Source organism: Osmerus eperlanus, chromosome 21 (assembly GCF_963692335.1).
Source record: "Osmerus eperlanus chromosome 21, fOsmEpe2.1, whole genome shotgun sequence".
In the NCBI taxonomy this organism is placed as follows: Eukaryota; Metazoa; Chordata; class Actinopteri; order Osmeriformes; family Osmeridae; genus Osmerus; species Osmerus eperlanus.
Window position 1 is genome coordinate 1,305,172 of NC_085038.1, and position 24,043 is coordinate 1,329,214.

Here is a 24,043-nt window from a genome sequence, read left to right on the forward strand (position 1 = left end):
ACAGTCGGGAGCAGTGCTGCTTCGACCAAGATAGAGGCAACAGTCCCACAGCACACGCAAACGAACAAATCAGGGGAGGAAAACAGAAAGCCTGGCAGTAAGATCTCTGTTGTATGGCCCCCTCAAACCGACACTCAGAAGAAACCCGTCACACCGGAGGAGGAGGTGAAGCTGGCCAAGCCGTCATGGCCCCCTCAGGACATGCCCCCTCAGGACACGCCCCCTCAAGACACGCCCCAACAGGCAGAAGCAGAGGAGCAAAAACAACCGCCTCCAGATCACTCATCACAACACACAGACGCCCCGACAGAGAACGCACAAAATGGCCGTCAGGAACATGTCACCTTCCTAGACAGTGGGGATGTAACTGAGAAGGCTGAACAGACACCTCAGGAGACAGTGGCCACTCCGACAGAACCTGAAACGCAGGCTGTCACTCCCACAGAAGATATCAAAGGGTCAGGTAGCGGTACAGAGGCTGCAACACCGGTAAATCAGGAACAGGAAGTGAAAGAGATAAGTGAGGTTGCGGAGGAAGTAGTTGTGGAAAGCGTCAATGTGACAGAGAAGGTTGAAGAGCAAGGTGAGCGCATGCCAGAGAACGTGATATTAAATGGACATGAAGGCGAGAGGGAAAGTGCAGGGGGAGGAGAAGAGGAGGAGAAGAGCGAAGGAAATAATAGAGAAGGCGGAGAGAGTGTGAAGGTCACGGTAATAGATGAGGAAACCGCAGTCGAGCAGGCAGTGAATGCAAACACACGTAATAACACAAATAACAACAACAATAACAACAGCAACAGCCATCTGCTATCTGATCATGAAACCCTTTTGAAAGTATTCTCTGATGAAAAACCTGAGGAGAAAGATCTGGCACTGCCCTTCAGAGAACCCCCTGCCAGGGAAGGCATGGGCGACGGGGAGGCAGGAACCAGCTGGATGCCAACCAATGTTCTACTACTGGCACAGGAGGAAGATGCTTTTGTGCTGGCGGGTGCCCAATGTACAGAAGCCATAGCCGACCTTACAGTTACTGATTTCTTCGGAGGGGCAGATCAGAGCGCGTTCGCTTTCCAATCGGAACCAGCGACTGTAAGCCCGAGTTTACTGGATGACATATTTGCTGGGTTTGATAACAGCTCCTGCCTGCTAGCGGATTTCCAGGCTGATATCCTTAGTCGGCCTGGCAGTGAGAGGCCTCTTGTGTCGATGCTGGACGACCTTTTGGATTTCGGCATGGAGTCAAGCATCGGTGCTGATAAGGAGGGGCACAGACGGACTGTCTGCTTAGCCTCTGACGTCTGTGCACACGGGGCTACAGACACATCTGATGTCTGTGCACACGGGGCTACAGACACATCTGATGTCTGTGCACACAGCGCTACAGACACATCTGACGTCTGTGCACACGGGGCTACAGACACATCTGATGTCTGTGCACACAGCGCTACAGACATATCTGATGTCTGTGCACACGGGGCTACAGACACATCTGATGTCTGTGCACACAGCGCTACAGACATATCTGATGTCTGTGCACACGGGGCTACAGACATATCTGATGTCTGTGCACACGGGGCTACAGACATATCCTGGGCAGATGATCACCTGACCGTGGAGGAACAGATCAAGAAGAACAGATATTACGACGACGAAGACATTTAATCAGAATCCAACCTATCAATTAACCAGCTTTTGTTCTAATGCAAAATCCTATTTCTGTCCATGGAGAGATGAAATGAGCAAAATGTATTTTTCTTCTTTCAGCTTTTTTTTTGTACTGTGTTCAAGAATTCTATTGTTACTCTTTAATACTTTTATCTAATCTTGTTTTTGGATGCACCTGGTGTGCAATTTAGAATGATAAATGATGCTTTGATTAGGTTTCGATTTCTGTATGTTACTCATATATCATCTCATTAATCACACTTTAGAAATATCAAAACAGTCCACATTTTGCAATACAGTACATATTCTACTAGTACTATATTCCTGCTATTATAGTTTGAAAACTGCTTACTTTTTAGTTGACGGCTTTCAGGTTTAATTTGGGATTACAAATGTTTTGTTGTATGAATTGATTTGTAGTAGCTAATAATAAAATATCTATCTGTTTCGGCAGCATGACTTTTTAATCTCTGTGAGAAGAAAGAGTCAGGTGACTGGTAAGTAATGGCATCTCTTTGTAGCTTATTGCCTTGTTGTGTATTGTGATACGTGACCTACCAAGATAAGACCGCCTGATGGCCTGAAACTCTTAGGTTAGAGCTATCGATTTCCACTGAAGGGGCCAAGCCGAGTTGTGATCAACATACTGTTTTCCATTGAGGTTACCTACAAAGGAAGGTGTGACTTCCTGGTTAATTATCACAGGACAATGTCCATACAGTCTGAATTTATTTCAAGGTTATTCTGCTGAACAATAGCTGTGCAAGTGATCTTCCTGAATACTCCAGGGTGTCACTTTTTGTCCATTGACAACTTTTCTGAATAACATTATTAAGAATGGAAGACACAAAGTTGAAAATACTGCCTAGAGGCCAATTATCACAAAGAAATCAATATGAGCCTTAATTCTTTTCCACAAGATTCCTGCTGTGTCTAGAGGTCAAGCGTTAAGGTTAAATGCTGAGCCAACCATTGCAGGGGAGCTCCGTGCAGAATGAAATCACAAACAAAAACATGAAAAAACAGGAATAGGGGTGAACAGTCCTTTAACCTATTGTTATAAAAAAAAACTCCAATACATTTACAGCCCCCAAAGCATTAAACCGAACATGACTATATCACATTTCTCTTATCCTGTACTATTTTGGAAAGATAATTTCCTCTAGTCCCAGGCGTCAGGCGTTGAATGACAAGAGCTGTTAGTTCCAAATCCTTCCTAAACAATTCAGCATCCGCAACTTCAAGACTGATTGGCTACGATTCTCCTTTCGCAAACGGTGGTGATTGGACGGCTTCCTTGTCAGCCGTGACCCGCGATCACTCTTCACTTCTCACCGTCTGGTGCACGTTCTCGCTGTGAGATGCGGAGGACGGTGCAGGACGGACCCGTATCATCTCCGGTTGGATCTGTGAGATGTAGAGAGCAAAACCGGTAGGTTCAAATAGTTTTCTTCATATTGCAGCATCTCCCACTCTCTCATTACAAGGGTACCGCTGATTTGTGTTTGGTGCACCATTTTCTCTCTTGTGAACGTGTTTTCAGTCATTCCGTTGCTCAGAACTAAAAATATTACGTGGTATGTTTTGAACTGTTCTTTTGCGAACGAGGCTGTAGTCAATGTTGTAGACTCTCCCTTTGTATGAACACAATTGAACCTGTACCATCCCGCGTTTTTTTAAAACCATCGTATTCTTTGCATTCAATGTTACGCGTCCTCAACTCCATCCGCGGAATGCTATTCGCGTGCTATTTCAGTGCACCATGTCAGTTTCAGTGATTTTGACTGCTGTCTCGTCAGATAAGATTTTTGTTACAGCACCAACCATCACAAAGTCTGTTATGTTCAAATGCAGTAGGTTGCCAGGGTTGAGACGCTGGCTTCTTGAAATACAGTGTGTTAAAACTTTATGTGGGCGAGTGATGGATGTGAGGTCACGATATCAAGTGAGAAAGATGAAAAAGAAAGATGCTGTTATTGATATCAGAGAGAGAATAGAATAACAGTCAAGTCAAGTCGCTTGTTTATGACCTTGCCAATTCCAGTGCAGATAATGCCGCTGCATCCTGGTTTATCCATGCAAAGTTCATCAAAGGCTAATAGCCTATGGCATTTAGGCTAACCTAGTTCTGATTACGGTCACAAAATGATACGGCTGTCTTTATGTTCAAGGAACATCGTTTTAGAATACGACCACAGTGAGGGAAAACTGTAGGCAAACATATAGAAAAAAGAGAATAAATAAAGAAAAAGATAGGGGATAAACCTGCCCAGTGCTATAAAGATCCCATACCTCCTCAGAACTGTGGATTGTCGACAAGAAGTCACAACGACCATTCCCTCACATCTTCTTGTCATGCTGTGAACACTATGTGCAAACGTCAGGAAATCAATTTCCAGAGATTTATTTTGACAGGGTCTTTGTAACGTGAACGTGACGGATCTCAAAGGCTGTTGGTCTGTGTGGCTGATCCTCTTTTTGGACTTGCACTGTTGTTTGAAGTTTCTACATACTACAGCTTTCTAGATGCTAGAGTTATTCGAGTTATATGGTATCTAAACAGTGTCGTTCATCTTTAAAGAGCAAGGTTGTTAATACCATCAGTCCTGCCAAATTACTTAGCCGAAGCCTTGAGTTGGCACTCCACCAGTAACTGATATTTTATGACTAGAAAAAAAAATCAATTTAATTTCTAAATGTCCTGGAGGCCTCTATTCATCTGGTGGCCTGTCAAGACACATGGTGGTTTAATCTCAATTAAACAATACAACACATCAAAAGATCTGTTTCTGAGAGACACTATGAAAGACCGTGTTGTGGACGGGGTTACAGCGTCCTCGTTTCAGGCAACATACAATTCCTAGCATTTAATTATAAAAGGTTGTGTATATTACAGTGTGTACTGGACATGAGTAATTATGTCCTCCTCTTCCCATTCTCTTCCCAAATGCACCTTCACTTAATGAATTACGGTTTTAAACACATAGTGATATCAGGTCATTTGACAACCTTGACAATCATGAAACAACCATGAAATATGGAACGCAAATACTGTCCCCCTATCTGTCTGGGGCTAATCCTCCACTTTAGGTTACTTTCATGCACTGGCCCTTTCACACGGAGAACATGGATGCCCCAGTCATTGGCTGTGTTTGACAGTAGAAATCGATCTCACAGAACAACACTATACTGCCCTGAGATTGTGTTTAAATGGAACAGAATATTGAATTTGTACTTGTTTTCTTCTTCAGAACTAAAACCAAGAGCACCGCTGATGGGGCTGGGTTCCTAATTACATTATTTGTATAGATGTGTGTGGACATTATTAGTTTTGATCCGTATTGATGTATGTTTCCTTAATCCGATAAACTGAATGTGACATTGATAAATGGCCCGGTTGCAGCACAGTGGTGTTTTCAAACCGTCTTATTAGGGCTGTTCTGTGTTCACATGTTCCCTAGCGTCTATCATTATTCTTGTAATACTATTTGAAAATCCATCACCTTAAGTACCGGCTTGTGTGTAGTAAAAACTGTAGTAAATGTCTGTTTTCCCCCTCAGGAAATATGTCAATTTTTAACAAGTCTTGACACACATGAGCTTGTCAAAATGTCAAGCTCATGTTTTTTCGTTTTGTTGTTGGCCAAACTGAATTCATTTCAGTGGCTGCATCTTTAGAGGAAACTGGTAGATGTTTGTTTTTTGTGCGGTTTGTTTTTTAGCCTCGGGAGGTTAGGTTCGGACTAAAGGGTTTGTTTCTGTCTTTTACCCTTGAGAATAAAAAGCCTGGATTTGTTCCCATTGAAGGACATAATTTCACTGTGTACTCTTCAGTATTCAAGTACACTTCAATTATAAAGGAGGTGTTGAACAAACATTTAAAACCAAATTCACATCCTTCTGTTCACACAGACACAGCTGTAGAATAACATGTAGAATCTTTAACTTCTTCACATACACATTGAGTCATTAAACAGATTCTTTAATCCAAAGTGACGAACCAATGGTGCATAGTAAAGCAGCAGACGATCGTGGACAGGAAGTGTGCAGTTCAGTTCCAGAGGTCGGTGCCAAAGGTAGGTCTGTCTTTCACCAGAGACCGTACCACAATATTAAAATCCCTGCTACAAGACCTCAGTCCTGGATGCCTCTTGAGAGACAAGGCTGGGAGCAGATACGTTGGGCTTCATCCGTCTCGCTCGTGAATAACATGGCTGCCATCATTTCATGTCATCACCAGCCAAAGTTGAATTGGATCACCAGATAATCCTGTTAGTTATGAGTCAGATTTGGTCCAAGTCCGATGCTCTCGTTTCCAAGGCTTATGTCAGAGCAGAACCTCTGTGAACACACAGATATCCCTCACGTTTTGGATTACCAATACAATAACAGTGAGTTGACACAATTAACACGTTAATAATTTTTCAGTTGTCAACATTGTTTGAAAACGTTGTTCATCGTAGCAGAGAAGCTGAGCCGGAAACAAAACAAGCAACGTGTTGACATTTGTTCCCGGGTATTTGTTGACAATAATAGCAAACAACAGTGAACGTTTGAATGCCAAATAGATCGAGATAAGCTATTACGCTGAGTGTTTGGCCAACAGATGCTCCAATCATATTCATTTGCACAGGATCAGGTAGAATATGTGTGAAATGATAGGTCTCATGCAAAACAGTCAACCGGCCCCATAACACAAAGCTGATTATGGAGTGATGACCGTGTGAGATTTCCGCGAGTCGGATGGAAACTCCCAAGTAGACGCAGCCCGTTAACGTGTCCCTATTGCAGCACACGGCTGATCATGATTGGCTGATAATGCGTGGCCACCAGAAGTGCAGAGTTGCAGACTCTGTCCCTGAATGCTCGGGATGGCACATTCCCCTCGAGGGACAAGGTGAGCGTAAACACGACCACAGAGCGGTGGTCTCAGCTCAGTGAATGGCTACTGTCCATTACCCCATCCCCCTTCCTCAGCACACACAAGCTGTGTGTTATCTCTGCCTCTACCTCCAGCTGCTGCCTACGGTCCATGTTGCCTACGGTCCATGGAGCCTACGGTCCATGTTGCCTACGGTGAGTGGATATATAGCTTGAGAGGAGCCAAGTCCAAGGCACTGAGCTCTCGAAAAACCACCGGCGTCGGCTCTGGATGCACTCAGTCTCCCGGGTCTGTGGGTATAATTGGGTTGTGCCGTCGGCTCCTTCGCTCTGCCAAGCAGGCCACTGTGGCGATGGATGCCTCCCGGCTCCTCTGGTCAAATAGATGATTGGATTTGTTCAGCAGTCGACAAACAACAAGCAGGAAGCAGCCTCCTCTTGTGGCCTCGTGTCAACACAATGTGGGACTCCTTTGGAGAAACACACACACGATCCAGTGACAAGTTTGAGTTTGTCTGAGCCATTGAGCCAGATATCACACGTCTGAGAGAGACACACCATTGTAACTATTACGGAGGCACTTCGTAATCTTCTTCTTCCATGGTTGTGAAGTCTTAAAGATGTACAATAGGGAACACAGGATGAAGAGGTTGTGGAGTCAGGATCGTGGTGTTTAAAAAAACGCTTTCTCTCTTCTAAAGCACAGTTCCTCCACTCAGGTTCTGAAGAGCTCAATATCCAGGCATGTCAAAGGACAGCCGAGTTCAGATTTGGACTCAGCTGGTGATTTCTGTTCTCCCGTAGTGCTGAGGATAGAACTCAGTGGCTTGAGCGTTTGCAGATCAAAAGGTCCCAGGTTACATTTAGTCATTTAGCAGACGCTCTTATCCAGAGCGACTTACAGTAAGTACAGGGACATTCCCCCCGAAGCAAGTAGGGTGAAGTGCCTTGCCCAAGGACACAACGTCATTTGACATGGCCGGGAATCAAACTGGCAACCTTCAGATTACTAGCCCGCTTCCCTCACCGCTCAGCCACCTGACGCCAGGTTAGGGTAACCCTAACCCTGACCTGGGTTCAGATCTCCTCCCTGTTGCTGTATGTCAGACTGAGTAAAAACCTCTGCTAAATGAACACGTAGTGATGCTAAAACATAACATCCCTTGGTGGAGTCTGCTCATGTGCATTAGACTGTTTGGATGAAGCTTGTTTTGAGCCTCACTGTCCTTTTGAGGAGGGGAGGCAGACGTGACATTTGCCTCAACATTATCTCTCGGAAATTGATTTTGAAGGCTGGCTGATTTAATGTAGAGCAATCTGATCCAGTTGTTCATTACCCGCCTATACTCAGGGCTTTTAACACAGTGAATCAGAAGCACTCTTTCAAAACCCTATGAATTAAGGCGATTGAAAACCATTCTTTATCATCTCGTCCTCACCGCCAAACAGGTGTGTCCTACGACCCAGATAAATTAGATGAGAAGGAGATACTGCAGATGCAATTCTCAAATGTCTCTCTTTGTGCTGAACCGTCTGTTCTCTGTTGTGTTTTCAATGAATAAGCTGCTGAAGTTCCACAGCTGGTCCTGTGAGCACAGAGTGATGTCATTGTTCCAGAGTGGGTCATTGGTACACTATAAGACACATGCTTTCAGTCCAGAAGCACTAAAAGGGAGCCTGGGTTAGCAGGACAGGCAGGGGGTAGGACGCAAGGTGACCAAGTTAATATTTTTAGCTCTCGGAATTGCTCCAGAAAACATTCTGTTCTGTTGCCCTGGGAGCTGAATGAGAGGCCTTTTACATTAAAAGCTGAAAACCTTGTTTAGTCACTGTACCTGAGGGCTGTTGTAAATCAGTTGTGAACTCTTCTGACCATATTAAATTTGTGGTACGTTATTCGGAAGCTTCTTATAAAAATTAATAAACACATTTTCGTAGTGCTAGTTAGGTCGTGTCCTGATATTAAATGCAGAACATTACATGTTTTGCCAGGATAACTGAATCTAATAAGACCACTGAATGTTTATGATCTCCCTGTGTGTTTGTAGGCTACCTTGTTTTTACAGTAAATAGTTTATACTTTTGAATGGGGACAACAACAAGATCAGTCAGCCGACTATATGGAATGTTGATATTGTCAGGCTTCGCATTCAGAGACTAACGGCAGTCTAACCAGCAATGTGTGTGACGTCCAGCCAATAAATTACATTTTGCTGAATGATTGAAGGGCTAGACATCCAACGTTCTAATGAAATAACCACGGACTATCAACTCGGAAATTAATGGCAGATTTCTCATTTCAAGAAGCGCCACTTAGCGATCATTATGTGTCAGTAACAACGTCCCTGTTGGATGACTCGTGTGTCATGTGAACGAATATCCGCGCTATCAGTAAGAAAACCGTCTCGTGCTTCAAGAGTTTCCACCCCAATCGTTCGGATACCAGAATCAGAGTTCGGTTTATTCGCCATGTACTGTATGTTATACAAACACAGAATTTACTGTGGCAGGGAGGTGCAAACACTAAACATATACAAATCTTAAATTAGGTAAAGGTACAGAAGTTTAACTATTCCTAAGAACTAAACAATCTCAGAATAAAACAATTTAAATATAAAATAAAATATATATAAGAATAAGAATGAGCAGCATGAGTGGTCAACATAGTGCAATCAGATACTGGGTTAATATTTGGATGGCATTGATTTGCTCTACAGGGCTTTGAAGCCCCTCTTGTGGTTTATTGCTTTAACAATCGTTAAGTCCCAGGGCTGCCAACTTTTCCAAAAACCTTGGCGTGAGATTTGGTAGCCCCCCTGGGCAGGGCCCTGCCCCACCTGCCCCTAATGACCAGTCGCCACTGCACATGATCCAGTGCGTTGGAGAATTGGATATCACAGAACTACTAGCAGGCATAATGTACCATGTTGTCCCCTGGAGAAGCCGGCTTTGCTCCGTTTTGCTCCTGGCTTCACACCTGACCCTGGACCGGTAATTGACTTGTACAGCTGCTAAATACTTGCTCTGTGTGGGAATGTGGCGTTAGTGACATTTGTGACCTTGGCTAACTAGTTAGCTATCATTAGCTTCACTTTTCACCACATAAACTTTAAAGATCCTGTAAAGAAAATTCCATGATTTGCTTCTAAGTACATTGAAAACGTGTGAAATTAGTTCCTGAAAGCATGTGCAAAGCGCAAAAAACTTTGTGCACTGAAATGTGGAGTTAGACCGTTGAACAGTTTCTCTTCCGTTTTCAGCTCAGGTTTTGTATAGGCGGAACCAAAACCCGACCGATCTACGTCACAGCGACCTATCTACTCAGATCACAGACGGTTGCATTCTGTTACTCAGCTGGTACGATGCAAAGACAAAGTAATTAACACATAAAACACTCAGAAACTGCAGGTATGGCTGTTCTGCTATCTGCAATTAATTTAGCTAGTGTTGCTGTTGTTGCTAAATTCAATAAATTTGAGGGGGCGGAGCTTCAGCTCCTTCAGGCGACACGCCCCCCCAGTCTCTAGCAGAGAAGACTGCTGATTTTCTCACGATTTCAAAGCCTAATTTAACATACTTGTCTGTGTTTTTTTTTTTCATTCGAATTTGGATGGGTAATAAACAACACATTCTTCTGTGTTGTGATGAACTTAAAACTCATTTTCAATTCCACTTTACAGGATCTTGAATTATGCTAACCTGTTCAACGGAACTTTCCAGCCGATATAAGCAAGCACACCCAGCAACAACAACAACAACAGTTTAAGATACATAAAAGCCCCAGAATATATTTGAATTGGCTAAGAGGGCTTTTTGTATTTGGTAGATTTTTTATTATTTTGTAATAAAATAATTAAGTTAATAATAATAAGTTTCTCTTTATAACTGTCATACAAGGATTTACATTTTGTTACCCACTAAACCCACAGTCTTTGTTGGCATGAAAACGTAGTAATGTAATCTACACATAGGCGGCAATCCCGGGGGGACCAGGGGGGACACGACCCCCCCCCATCCTGGGAAAATTTTGATTTGTCCCCCCCAATATATTACTGTAAACATATGGAAATTTCAATAATATTAATAATATACATTTAACATATTATAATGTAGGCTATGTGTTACAGCAGTAATTTTGGTATACCCCTCAGGAATTGCTCTTGAGAAAATGTTATATATTGTCCCCCCCAAAATTGATAACAGATTTTCGTCACTGGATCTACATCATACAGAGTTTGTGAAACGGAGGGTTTGGAGAAGTTGAGGCAGTGACCCGTTGTGTTTGTAGTGAATGATCGAGACTTGACCTCTGCTCCAACCACCATCTAGTTACGTTGACTAACAACAGCGCTAGCATACCATCTGTCTCCCCACCACATGCAAAAACGATACGGATTTATGATAATACCACTCTCTGATGCGCTTTGTTCATGGTGTCACCCCTCATTTGTGGCGCCCATGCATATTTCATGATCCAGTTGATTACATTTTCTAGATTTATGTTCATATTTAATAAGCACAGAACATCTTGACACAAAGGGAAAGTGCCTGTACAGCAAAGCGTATCAGAGAAAAGAGTGCATATTTAAGATCGTAATTACAGCGAAACTGTAATTCTGTTGCTTCTTCGCGTCGATGTAAATTACATCTGCTATCAATTACCTTGACACAAGCGCAAATTCACTCATGTTGGGAGGGCGGTAAGAGACAGCGAGCTCAGGGGAACTTGGCGTGTGTTCAGTACCATAAATACAATTTCTCCTCTTGTCCTCATTCCAGTTGATCTGGAATTCAGTCTCTGCATCATAGCAACAGACTCTGCCAACCCTGGGATGTTGGTCGCCTGCAGCACAACTTTTGATTAAATCTCATATGGCAAACTCCTTTATCTTAATATAATACAGATTTAATCTCATTGTGTAAAGGAGCGTCTGCCAGCGACCCAGAAAATTGTGAAGAGATGGACTGATAATGATGAGTGATCTGATAACCACACCTGATGGGGATGAAACTCCACCGAGCTAAGATCCTGGCTGGCTGTAACTGCATTCCTATATTATTACCCACATCCAAACATCTCAGATATAATCAAATGCCTTTATTCATCAACTCACATTTGTAGTGAAGACTAGACACCGGTTGACACTTGAATTAAGGACATTTATTACAGCTGGTTCCATTTTTTCCACGTATGTGTCTTGAAATGGCAATCTTTCATGAACTAAGGCATATTATCATCAATCATGATTCGACAAGAAATCCATTCACACAGTATTCTGACCTTGTCTTGACCCTTTTAGAAAAAAGCTTTGTGGTGCTGTGAGGATGTCTACTTAAAGTTTTGTATTGTGTCTTTTTTTAATGAGTATATTCTATATCCAACTAGCAGTGTTGTGTATTCTGAAACTCGATATCAAGGTGTCCAGAACGTCTGTTACATGGCTTCTGTTCTCCGCTCTACTCCGTCATCAGATGTTGGAAGAACAGATTTGAAAGTCATCCCCAGCTACTTCTTTGTACATTTCCTTCATTTAGCCGAAGCTTTTTATCTCAAATCGACATACAAACAGCACCTCTAGTGAGCTTAACACTGGTACAGTTTTACATCTAGCGAGCAGGTAGCTACAGAGATACGGTAGATGCCAGACAGTCTGAGGTATCGCTACATTCGACTGTGTTAACTACAGTATGACAGAGATACCTGAGGAAGCAACAACATGACTCGTTACAACTCCACAAAGGCTCTTGTTTTATCTCTCCTCCTGAAGCTTTTATACAAAAGCTTGAATAATGTTTCTCTCGTTTCCATCTCAACTCAATACTCTCTATCCTGTAGGACCATCATTTTGCAAAATGCAATATACTTTTACTGCTTATCTAGTTTGGTTGAGACAAAGAGTGCTTATAGAAAGAAGCCAGCGGCTGTGCTTTTCAAAGTGCTCGGTGGTCTCATAAATATAGCGTTTTCATTTTTTTGAAATTCAAGCGAGTTACGAACAAAGGACTTGTGGGCACACACATACACACACACACACACACACAAACATATACACGACTGATGAGATGTAATCAGAACCCTGTGTATCGGGGTTCTAGTCTGATTTGTGTAGCTATGGGCCTGCTATTTACTGTGAATTCATCACCATTAAGAGTGCAATCAATGCTACTGAGGACCAGAGTAGTGTGGAGGTCCCACGGTCCAGATGGCAGGCTGAGGTTGGCTCCTCACAGCCCCACAGCCCCGCCACTTTATCGAGTACTGCAATTTATTGGGATAGAAAGCTGAGCAGGTCTTCAAATAAAAGCAGTAATTCTTTTTAGCTGCTTTGAAGCAGGTCCGGCATGGCCCCCATCCGGAACACCAAAACTCTCTTTTCTTCATGCCTCTTTCTGTTTCTCTCCTCTTTCTGCCTCCTCCTCTCTTTCTCTCAGCCTTACTCTCTTTATCTTTCTTTCTCCTCTCTCTCTCACCCCTTTTCTCTGTTTCTCTACTCTCTCTGTCTCTCTCTCTCCTTTTCTCTCTTACTCAGTGCTCAAGTTTATCATTACCAGTCCCTGTAGATGGCTTATTACCTCTTCCTCCCTCGATCGCCCGGTTGAAAGGCCTCCCAGGAACGGATTACAGATCCAATAACGCTGGAGAATCCTTCCCCCGGCAGCTGTTCATGGTGAATGCTGATGAGCATCCAGCAGCCTGTAATAACAGGTGGCTCCGCTACCTGGGGGACAGGCCTGAGAGGCCCCCGGGGTGGAGGGGGCTCAGAGGAGGGGGCTCGGGGTGGAGGGGGCTCAGAGGAGGGGGCTCGGGGTGGAGGGGGCTCAGAGGAGGGGGCTCGGGGTGGAGGGGGCTCAGAGGAGGGGGCTCGGGGTGGAGGGGGCTCAGAGGAGGGGGCTCGGGGTGGAGGGGGCTCAGAGGAGGGGGCTCGGGGTGGAGGGGGCTCAGAGGAGGGGGCTCGGGGTGGAGGGGGCCCAGAGGAGGGGGCTCGGGGTGGAGGGGGCTCAGAGGAGGGGGCTCGGGGTGGAGGGGGCTCAGAGGAGGGGGCTCAGAGGAGGGGGCTCGGGGTGGAGGGGGCCCATGGTGGAGGAGAGGACACCGCTCTCTGCCTCTTCAGATTAGGGTCATTTGTGATGGGGTTGAATAGGCAGCGAAGAAATTGTTAACCTGGACTGAGCCGAACCAAAGACTCCTAGTGTACCTCTACCTGTACTTGGTGCAAATGACAAATAAACTTGAAACATATGCGGAGGAGTCATACACGACCCTCTGGAGGGGAGAGAGACAGCCAGCGAAGGCTCTGTCTCTGCTGATGATAACTGTTCCCTTTTAGACTGACTTGAATTGACACGTTTCATTTGGATTCCCTGGCTGGGGATGTGGGGGGTGTCTAAATGTATGAGTCCTCTCCTCGTTCGTGACGGTGACCTCTGATAACGGCATGGAAGGAGACGAGCGACGAGGAATACAGATCACCTCAGGGGATTGGCTGGCCTTCGGTAAGAAACACAAAGTGTCGTCGTCCTCCGTGGCCATGAAAGAGGGACTGTTTCATTACCCCCACACAGGCCCGGGTGAAATTGAAACGGCAGAAATATCTCACATAAAGCGTCTTGAGATCTCGCCTTCTCTCTGTGTGGTGTTCCCGTCCTCATTGTGCACCACGAGAAAACACTTTCCACTCAGTGTGTGTTTCGTTCCTCGTGTTTATGTCGTGTGTGTGTTTTTTTTTTCCAAACCCTTGCTTTGTATACGAGGTGCTTTGTGTACAGACAAAAGCAACCATCCAGTGAGCTGGGATTTACTTCTGCGTCATGAAGAAGCTGATAACAAAACCAAAACAGATTGAGGGTTTCTCTTTCTGTCGTGTTCTCATGGTTGAATCATTTGGAGTTAATCTTCTGGAAATGTATGAACAGTCACACACAGGTCACCACTTTGTCAAGCGCTAAGACAAACTTTGGAGGACAGATCTCACAGTGACACATTGTGTTTGTGATATAAGTACAGCTGTCTCAGACAAGTTGAATGAAAGAGTGTCAGATTAACTTCCGAGATTTACAAACGTGAAAGACTAATAGGTCTTTTATGGCAGAGCGTTATCATTTGTTTCCATTTCACAAGTATGCAAGTTTTTATAATTTACAAGGTTGCATCATAAAATGTAATGTGTGATCTAAGACCCAGAAGGATCGTGTTGATGCCTTCCTACTTAGTGATGATCCTGTTATGAGTTAATTGAGTCTTGTAATCCTTCTAGTATGCTTAAATACAAAAGTCAAAACAACCGCTAGCTCCAAGTCATGTCGGAGTCCCTTATGGGCCAGCCTCTCCCCTGGTATTGTGAATCATTTATTAGCACAGACGTTCTGCTTGGTTGTAGTTTGATTACAAGACTGCAGAGATTAACGCAGTTTTCTCAACACAGATGTAACTGGGACTGATAAGGTGGGCAGAGTGTGAGGACCAGGCATCCTCCTACACACACAGACCAGCTCTGTTCCTCCGGCATTACCCAGATCACAGTGCCCATGCTGGAGCTAAGCAGCTGCCATCAAAGCAGGGAGATGAATTGATTTCCACACATCCCTGATTGGTGGGGATATGAGTTGGTGTCGCGTGGGGGCCGTGATTGGCCTGTTTTGATGGTTTACTGATGTGGGCCGTGTCTCTGGTGTGGACAGAGGGCTGGTCTCGGTTCCTCGCAGGCCTGGGGGAACAGCGGGACCTGTTTAACAGGGTAATGATGAGCGCGGAGCAAGCAGAGGAAGTACATCAAACCATGCTTCTCACGAGCTGGATGCATGTATAGCAGTTCATGTTTAGTGGGGTGTGAAATAAACTGCTCTCTTATGTAAATATCACCAGAAAACTGAGGCATGTGGGCTGACTGACTGGCTGGCTGGCTGGCTGGCTGACTGGCTGGCTGACTGGCTGACTGGCTGGTTGACTGGCTGGTTGACTGGATGGTTGACTGGATGGTTGACTGGATGGTTGACTGGCTGACTGGATGGTTGACTGGCTGGCTGACTGACTGACTGACTGGCTGACTGGCTGGTTGACTGACTGGCTGGTTGGCTGGCTGACTGGCTGGTTGGCTGGCTGGCTGGCTGGCTGGTTAACTGGCTGACCAGATGGTTGACTGGCTGGTTAACTGGCTGGCTGGCTGGCTGGCTGACTGGCTGGCTGACTGGTTAACTGGCTGGTTAACTGGCTGACTGGATGGTTAACTGGCTGGCTGACTGGCTGACTGGCTGGCTGACTGGTTAACTGGCTGACTGACTGGATGGTTAACTGACTGACTGGATGGTTAACTGGCTGACTGGATGGTTGACTGGCTGACTGGATGGTTGACTGGCTGACTGGATGGTTGACTGGCTGGCTGACTGGCTGGCAGGATTTAAAACCAGAGGTTTTGATCTGAGGTTTTAGTTCTAACGGTTTGTGTGTTAAAGTGAAGACCGTTTCACACATTTATTTTCACTTAGCTCATGGAGCTTGCATCCCATGGAGTGGAATTCATAAAAACATTTCCTCCCCAGTGTGGATAAGAAATCTCACATATCCTGTTCATAGGACAGGAAAAGAAAACAACTCTAGACATTTTCCGCTTTTCCGCTCTGGATAAGAGCGTCTGCTAAATGTTAAATGTTTTCTTTCTCACAGACGATCTTTTGTTAAAGCTGCTTTGATCTTCTCTTCTGACCAGACAGTTCTGCCTGCTTTCTCTACGTACCTGACTCTGAGAGCTCTATCGTCTAACCATCCACTTCTACCGTACGTAGAAAACTGCGGTAGGGATTCAACTAGAATGCTGTACCTGCGTAAAACATGAACATGTTGTTCATCTTGTGCTCTTGGAATTGAAGTAACACATTTTCTGTCACATTATTTCTTCAGTACCCTGTGGTGTTATAAAATAGCCATTTGAGGTTGACATGTGTGAAAGGCAAGATTAGTAGCCCTGGTTGGTATTCACGCCAGATCTTGTTGTAGTCTTCTGGTGTGGTTGGCACACTCTGCTGTGGGGTCAACCACACCACACAGCCATCTCCTCAGGGGAGATACCATGCTTGTTTTTCTCTTATCTAAGAACAGATAAGCTCCTTCCCTGAGACAGAGAGACAGCCACAGCATCCACTCCCCCCTGTCCATTTCCTGGTCCTGAAATTGCTTGTTCTTTTTTCTCCAATAAAGGATAAGTGAGCTGGTTTTGGGCTCGCACACAGGAACTGCGACAAATATTGGCAGTTGCAATAAATATAATGTATTTGTTCTGTAGATGTACTGTAGTGCATGAATGTCTATAGGATTCATGGGATTTCGATTCGGTCCCCCGAACCTCACAGGGAAAAATGGACTTATAAACCAGGGCTGAATTCATTTTCTAATTCCTTGTAGATTTTTGAATTCTATTATGTGAACCAGTACTTATTTCCACCTAGATGTGTCCTCCACCCCGAACCTGCCTCTCCAATGACAGTTTTATATTCATCATTGTTTCTCAGCCGTGCTGACTTGGTTGTCAATCTGCTGATGGCATCATGGCATCTGGCTTGTCAGAGTCCTCCACACTTTGAGTCCTCAAGTGGATCTCTCTTTTTTTTTTTTACCCTCCTGTAGTTTACCCAGCGAAGGCTTTCCTCTGGTCTGCTGCTGTATGGCTACACTGGTGTTAAAAGGGTAAACACTTTACATGAAGGTTTAGGGAGTCAGGTGGCTGAGCGGTGAGGGAATCGGGCTAGTAATCCGAAGGTTGCCAGTTTGATTCCCGGTCATGCCAACTGACGTTGTGTCCTTGGGCAAGGCACTTCACCCTACTTGCCTCGGGGGAATGTCCCTGTACTTACTGTAAGTCGCTCTGGATAAGAGCGTCTGCTAAATGACTAAATGTAAATGGAGATCAACTACAATGTAACTACATCGCTATACCGACAGTCTAGTATCAACATTGTAGTTGGAACTGCTGGTAACACTTTGATACAGTTGTTTGTAAGTTGAAGCACGAACCCCTCCACCGCTTTAATGTGGAGATTCTTTGGGGTGTTATCGACTGACTTCTCCATATTATCACTGACTGTGACGCTCACACACTGTGTCTCTTCGTCTGCCTCTCTCTCACACACTCACATAAATTAGACCTCCCCCCCACACACGCACTCACCCAAATTAGACCCACACACACAATTAGAGTTCAGGCTGGCTTGTCTTTCTCTCTCCCACAGCCTTGGGTGTGACACTGGCTCTGTGATATGAGTTCCATCCCTCTTCTTTTATCTGATATTCAATCACCTCGTTCTCCAGATGCCTTCCCCCAATTAGGTTGGCCAAGCCGGGCACACGAGGGTGAGAGGTGATGAAACGCTGAGTGGAAGCGGAAGGCAAATTACAGGGGAAAAAAAGAGAAAAAATTGAGAAAAAAAAGAATGCCAAAAGAACACTCCATATCAAAGGTCAAAATGGACATTAGAATTCAGGATGGAGGTGCTGTAATTCATTCCCAAAGTGCTGTAATTCGTTTATGGCTCCATGCCATTTTCAAGGTGAAGGCTGATGAGTAGAGTTTCTGTGTTGAAAGTCACTGGAAGCTACAGTATCGTACATTACCCTCTGAAACTCTGGCTAGTTTACTCAGGATACCACAGAGACAATGCAGTGTTTCCCACACATTGATTTATTTGTGGCGGCCCGCCACAACAAAAAATTGACTGCCACAAATGTATTTTAACCCTAACCCTTTGTTTAGTTGTTTTACTGTTTAACATGGCAAAAAAAACCTTTTGATTGTAGAGCTGCCTTAACTCATTGCGGCATCATTGATACGGAAAATTTCAAGATGGAAAATTTGAGACTAAAAAATTTTAGCCAAATTAATTCTGATTGCAACATCCGGGATACCAAGGTAAAGGTTCCTCAAACCGGACCTCTCTGTATGACTGATCTGCATTTATGTGTGTATGACTGACTGCAGCAACACCTGGATGAAAGGGGCCTGAGGAGAGAGGTCTGCAGTTGGACCCTTCTCGGAGGAGTGAGATGCTTTAATTGCATTCAGGCTTGATTGCCTTGATATCACGGATGTTGCAATCTGAATTTTTTTCGGCTCCAATTTTTTGGGTTTGAATTTCACCATTAGAGTTTGAGCAGTCTGAATTTTATTATCTTAGAATTTCTTTAGTTAGAATTTTTTATTTAGAGAATTTTTGGGATCTGAATTTTACTGTTTGAATTTGAACAACCTGAATTTCTGAACCTTGAGGATCAGAATTTTTCAAAACCAACAAATTCGGTGGTGTTTCAATTTCAATATTAAGTATTCAAAAATGTAAATTCCAAACATGATGTCACTGATTTGTTTCCATAATAAACCCCTCTCTCCGTGCACGCTCTGAATCAATGTGCAGGACGAAATGCATTTTCCGAGAATTGGCAGGAGAATCCAAAACGGACACATTCAAGTTCAATATAATAATATTCATAGTTAAATACATTCGGCGAGTATAACACTATGAGCCCAACATAACGTTTATATTACGTAAATCTCCAAAAACTATTTAGCTCTCAAATTAATGCAAATAAATTACGCAAGTCCCTAATTACACTCACATCTAACCGATACGAGGACATAGGATTGGGCTGAGTCCAAAATCTTTAACAAAGTCTGGCTCCGCCCCTGCCTACCGCCACACATATAATCACATTCTGTGGGAAACACTGCAATGGCCACATTGATCAAACTATTATTTGCAATAACATCAACAAACACATGTGAAACTTTCCCATAATTTATATATGAATGTTTCCAAACATTCTGACAACAAACAAGCTGTTTCATCTTGTGATACTCTGTCTGCTCTGGTCTGAACAGCCATCCCTGTCTGCCACTAACACAGCTAGCCCAGCTCACACTCTCTTCATGCTCTCTCTCCCACCCTCTCCCTTTCTCCCACTCTCTCTCCCTCCCCGATTATCTCTGTCTCTCCCTCTTTCCCAGCTTCTTTCTCTCTCTCCCACCATTTCTCACCCTCCCTCTTTCTCTCTTCACTCTCGCTCTCTCTCTCCTTTTCTCTCTCTCTCCTTTTCTCTCCCTCTCCCTGTTTGATTAATAGCAGGAGGGAATGTTGTGGCCTTTGATGAAGCAATTTGTACAGATTCCTGAAAAAACAAAAAGAAGCAGTTCATTTTATTGCAAGGTGTCCCCAGGGAGGAGGGAGGAGACCCCCCTCTCTCTCTCTCTCTCTCTCTCACTCTCACTCTCTCTCTCTCTCTCACTCTCACTCTCTCTCTCTCTCTCTCTCTCTCTCTCTCTCTCTCTCTCTCTCTCTCTCTCTCTCTCTCTCTCTCTCTCTCTCTCTCTCTCTCTCTCTCTCTCTCTCTCTCTCTCTCTCTCTCTCTGCTCCCCCCCCCCCCTCCCTCTCCACGATGAATCACGTCATGTGACAGGAAGAGGAGAATGGTGTGGCTTCCACTACAGTGTGTTCTCGTGTCGAACAGTCTCGTCTGGGTTTGGTGTTGGGCGCCTGTAGCTCCTGGTGGTTCTTCTGTTCTCATGTTCTGTTCTGTTCTTCATGAGGGGGAGGAAGGTGGAGGTGAAGAGGGAAGTGACGAGCGAGGGAAGTAAGGAGGTAGGTGAGTCAGCAGGTGGGCGCACTTTAATAATGCACTGTAATTTGAACAAATGACTGCTCTACCTGGAGTAGTCCTCTAGCTATTTTGCCTCCAGCTTCCCCTCCGATCTCACACACTCCTGGCTCACTCTCCTCCACCTCTTGGCTGGAGTTCAGGGGATCATCTGCTGGGGCTGGTTCTGCTGGTTTTAGTTCTGGTGGGGCTGGTTCTGCTGGTTCTAGTTCTGGTGGGGCTGGTTCTGCTGGTTCTAGTTTTGCTAGTTCGAGTTCTGCTTGTGCAGGTTTTTCTGGTTCTTGTCTTACTGGTTCTGCTGGAGCTGATTTTGCTGGTTCTGGTTCTGCCCGGTGTGGGTCCTTCTGGTTTTGCTTATTGTGTTTCTGCTGGTTCTGGTTCTGCTGATTGTGGTTCTTCTGGTTCTGGTTCTTCTGAAGCCCTCTCTGTTTGACAGGCCGGACTATCTCCTGTTCTGAGGGAGGAGGGATGGATCCAGGCTGCAGGAAGGTGTGTCTCACAGCAGTGAGCCACAGTGCATCCCATGCAGGAAGGTGTGTCTCACAGCAGTGAGCCACAGTGCATCCCATGCAGGAAGGTGTGTCTCACAGCAGTGAGCCACAGTGCATCACATGCAGGAAGGCTATGTATACTCACACAGTATTGTCTCTTGAAAGAGGTATGAATTGTGAGGACAGAGGGAGATACAGAGAGAGAGAGAGGGAGAGAGAGGGGGATGGAAAGAGAGAGAGAGAGAGAGAGAGAGAGGGAGAGGGAGGCAGGAAGAAAGACGGTATCAAGGAAAATATTCTGCTCAGTTCACTGCCATCTCGAGCCTATGCATAAATGAATATAAATAGCTTGTTGAAAGCTGTACTGCTTAGAACTATGTAGACACATGGCTGATATTTCTAATCAGTGAACTCACACTCTCCAGAATGAGCCAGTGTGATAAGACAGTGCAGGGCCGTGTGTATTTCATCCAAACACTTTTATTATTATTCCTTCTTTTCTGTCTCTTTTTTTCCCGGCCACATACATTTGTTTTAATTAATATATTTTTTTCCCCAGTGTTCATATTTACCACCTGTGTGTACTTGAATACAGGTAGAGTTTGTCGGCTTCTGTCCATTCGGTGATTCCGGCCAACCACTTTCAGCACGTTGTGTACTAGCAGACCCTAACGGCAATAAACAGTCCTTTTCCCAGTCAAGTGAAATCTTTTATGAGGGCTTTTGCATTGGTTACTTGTACGCATCATCATCCTCTATCCACAGTGCTGCCCCCCCCCCCCCCCCCCCCACCACCATGCCTCTCTATCAGGGAGTCTACCTGCTGGCCTTCCATGGAGTCTGCAGCGTGCGGGATGTGGATATATGCTGTGTACCTGCTGAGATTGCAGATGGTTGGTGGTCATTTAACACAGCCTGGTGCTGCAAGGAGCAGGGGTGAGACCAGACAGCCCCAGCCGGGAGGGGAGGGGAGGGGTGAGGAGAGAGTGGAATAGTGCCTGGAGGGGTGAGGGGAGGGTGAGGAGAGTGGAGGGGAAACTTCTTGCTCTGTATCAGAAGGAGGTGTGAGTGTGTGTGTTTACATTAGTGAGTGTGCTCCTGAATTCACTCAAATGTTGTGTGCTTAAGTTGCAGTGTTTGTGAGAGAGAGTGAGTGTATTTAAGTGCGTGTTTGGGCTCCATCTGCGCTCCACTCATGATGTATTCCCTCCCCAGTCATCAGTCTCATGAACACATGTTCGTTTTTCACGCTGACTGGCCGTGCACCACCTGGACGGAGAGCTCTCGGAAGAGAGATGACATTCTGACACGCTGTTAGCTGTGGACAGGTTTTAGCTAATTACTTCACAACAGACACTGGCTAATAATCCATTCCAGGTTTGTCCATACAGTTTACTTCGGTGAAATATCAGTGTGATCGGTGTTCCATGGTTAATTTTATTTTCTGCCATCTGTTTGACAGCTGTTATTTTTATTTTTTCCGTTTTGTTTTGTTTCTGCTTCTATCCATCTGCTGTGCTGTCAAGAGTGTCTGGCCCATGGGACAAGAGTGATGAGGAATGATGAACTATATAGGCTTTCATCCTTCCTTCCTTCCTTCCTCCCCTCCTACTTTACTGTCATCCTTTCTCAGTAATTTTTTTACTTTGAAGGGAGTGGTAATATCTACCTTATTTAAAGGCACTTGGCCACAAGACTCAGACATGCAGTTCTGAACGCAACCGGGTGAGCAAGACAGCTGACCTGTCTCTGTAAACAAATGGGTTTGTTTTTCATATTAATATAACAACCCTAACTGCTTTTCAATAGTGTGTGTGCATGTGCGTGCAGGTTTTTAGCGTGGTGATACATACTCACTCAGACAGTGTTTTAGCAATACCTCACACTCCGTGGATTCCAGTAGCCCAGAGCAACATTTCAGCCTCTTCCTGCTCATAGAGCAGGAAGAGGCTGGTAGATCTGAAGGTGGGGTGAGAGTAGTACTTAAAGCTCAACTCGCTACCTTCCTTTGTATCCCCAAGTACCCACCCTGCCTGCTCCATGATTAAGTCTCAACAAAAGGGTTAAAAGCTGGCATAATCCTATTGATCGACGGCAACTGAACCTTCTCTGTAATCCCATTGTGGGAGAATCAGTGGTTGAATGGGAGGGAAGGGGGGGGGGTGGGTGTACACGTCAATACTTCAGCACAGGTGGATTTCGGTGGGAAAACGATTTATTTATTCCTCGCCACGTCGGTTGTTGTGGCGCGTGCCTGATTGCTCACTGAGTGTCCCGTTTTAGAAACATTAGGGAGATGGAATGCAGAGCCACAGCTTCAGTGCTGAGCTTGTTTTGACTCTCAGACGAAGCGCTGAGCTGCTCGAGGTGAGCTTGTTTTGACTCTCAGACGAAGCGCTGAGCTGCTCGAAGTGAGGCTGTTGAAGCTGATTTGGCAAGCGCTGGGCCTTAACACAACTGCCCTAATGAGTCACTCTCATCTTCTTCCTCCTCTTCACCACACACCTGTTCTTCTCTCTTCCTCATTCCTCATTCCTCTGTCACACACCTGCAGTCGTTGCACTCCACAGAACTTTCCATCTTTTGTTTTCTGCAGCTAAACTTTCTGATCGCTCTCTCTCTCTCTACCATCTAATAAGTAATTCAAATGTATGTGTCTAGCACCTCTCTCAGATAAAAATCACAAAGTGCTTCACAACAAAATGTAATACAACACCACAAATTAAGATACAACATTTAAAATAGAAAACATGACAAACAACCATAAAAAGCCCTCGACTAACTAAAAGCCTGCTTGAATAGCAGTCTTCAATTGCTTTTACAGAAGTCGCACACCGTAGACAGGGAGGTAAGACATTTACATTTAGTCATTTAGCAGACGCTCTTATCCAGAGCGACTTACAGTAAGTACAGGGACATTCCCCCGAGGCAAGTAGGGTGAAGTGCCTTGCCCAAGGACACAACGTCAGTTGGCATGACCGGGAATCGAACTGGCAACCTTCGGATTACTAGTCCGACTCCCTCACCGCTCAGCCACCTGACTCCCACATTCCACAGCCCAGGAGCCACTGCTCGGAATGATCCATCCCCTCTGGTTTTAAAATGACCAACTGTTCCTCCTCTCGTCCTGCTTGACTGTGGCAGCAGATTCACTAGCATGGTAGCAGATTCACTAGCATGGTAGCTGATTCACTAGCATGGTAGCAGATTCACGAGCATGGTAGCAGATTCACTAGCATGGTAGCTGATTCACTAGCATGGTAGCAGATTCACTAGCATGGTAGCAGATTCACTAGGGCTAATACGGACGGTGTCTGTCTATGAAGAGGAGGCAGGCGAGCAGGGATGAGCTGAGTTCCTCTGCCTCCCA

The 24,043-nt window shown here is 45.0% G+C and overlaps 1 protein-coding gene across 1 annotated transcript in view; it reads left to right on the top strand.

The window, feature by feature from the left end:
- The first annotated feature begins 2,848 nt into the window (after positions 1–2,848).
- b3galt1a (UDP-Gal:betaGlcNAc beta 1,3-galactosyltransferase, polypeptide 1a) overlaps positions 2,849–24,043 on the top strand; it is a 62,007-nt gene continuing 40,812 nt past the window's right edge. The window contains 1 exon segment of the mRNA XM_062447468.1: positions 2,849–3,097. The gene's annotated coding sequence lies outside the window, so the exon portion shown is untranslated.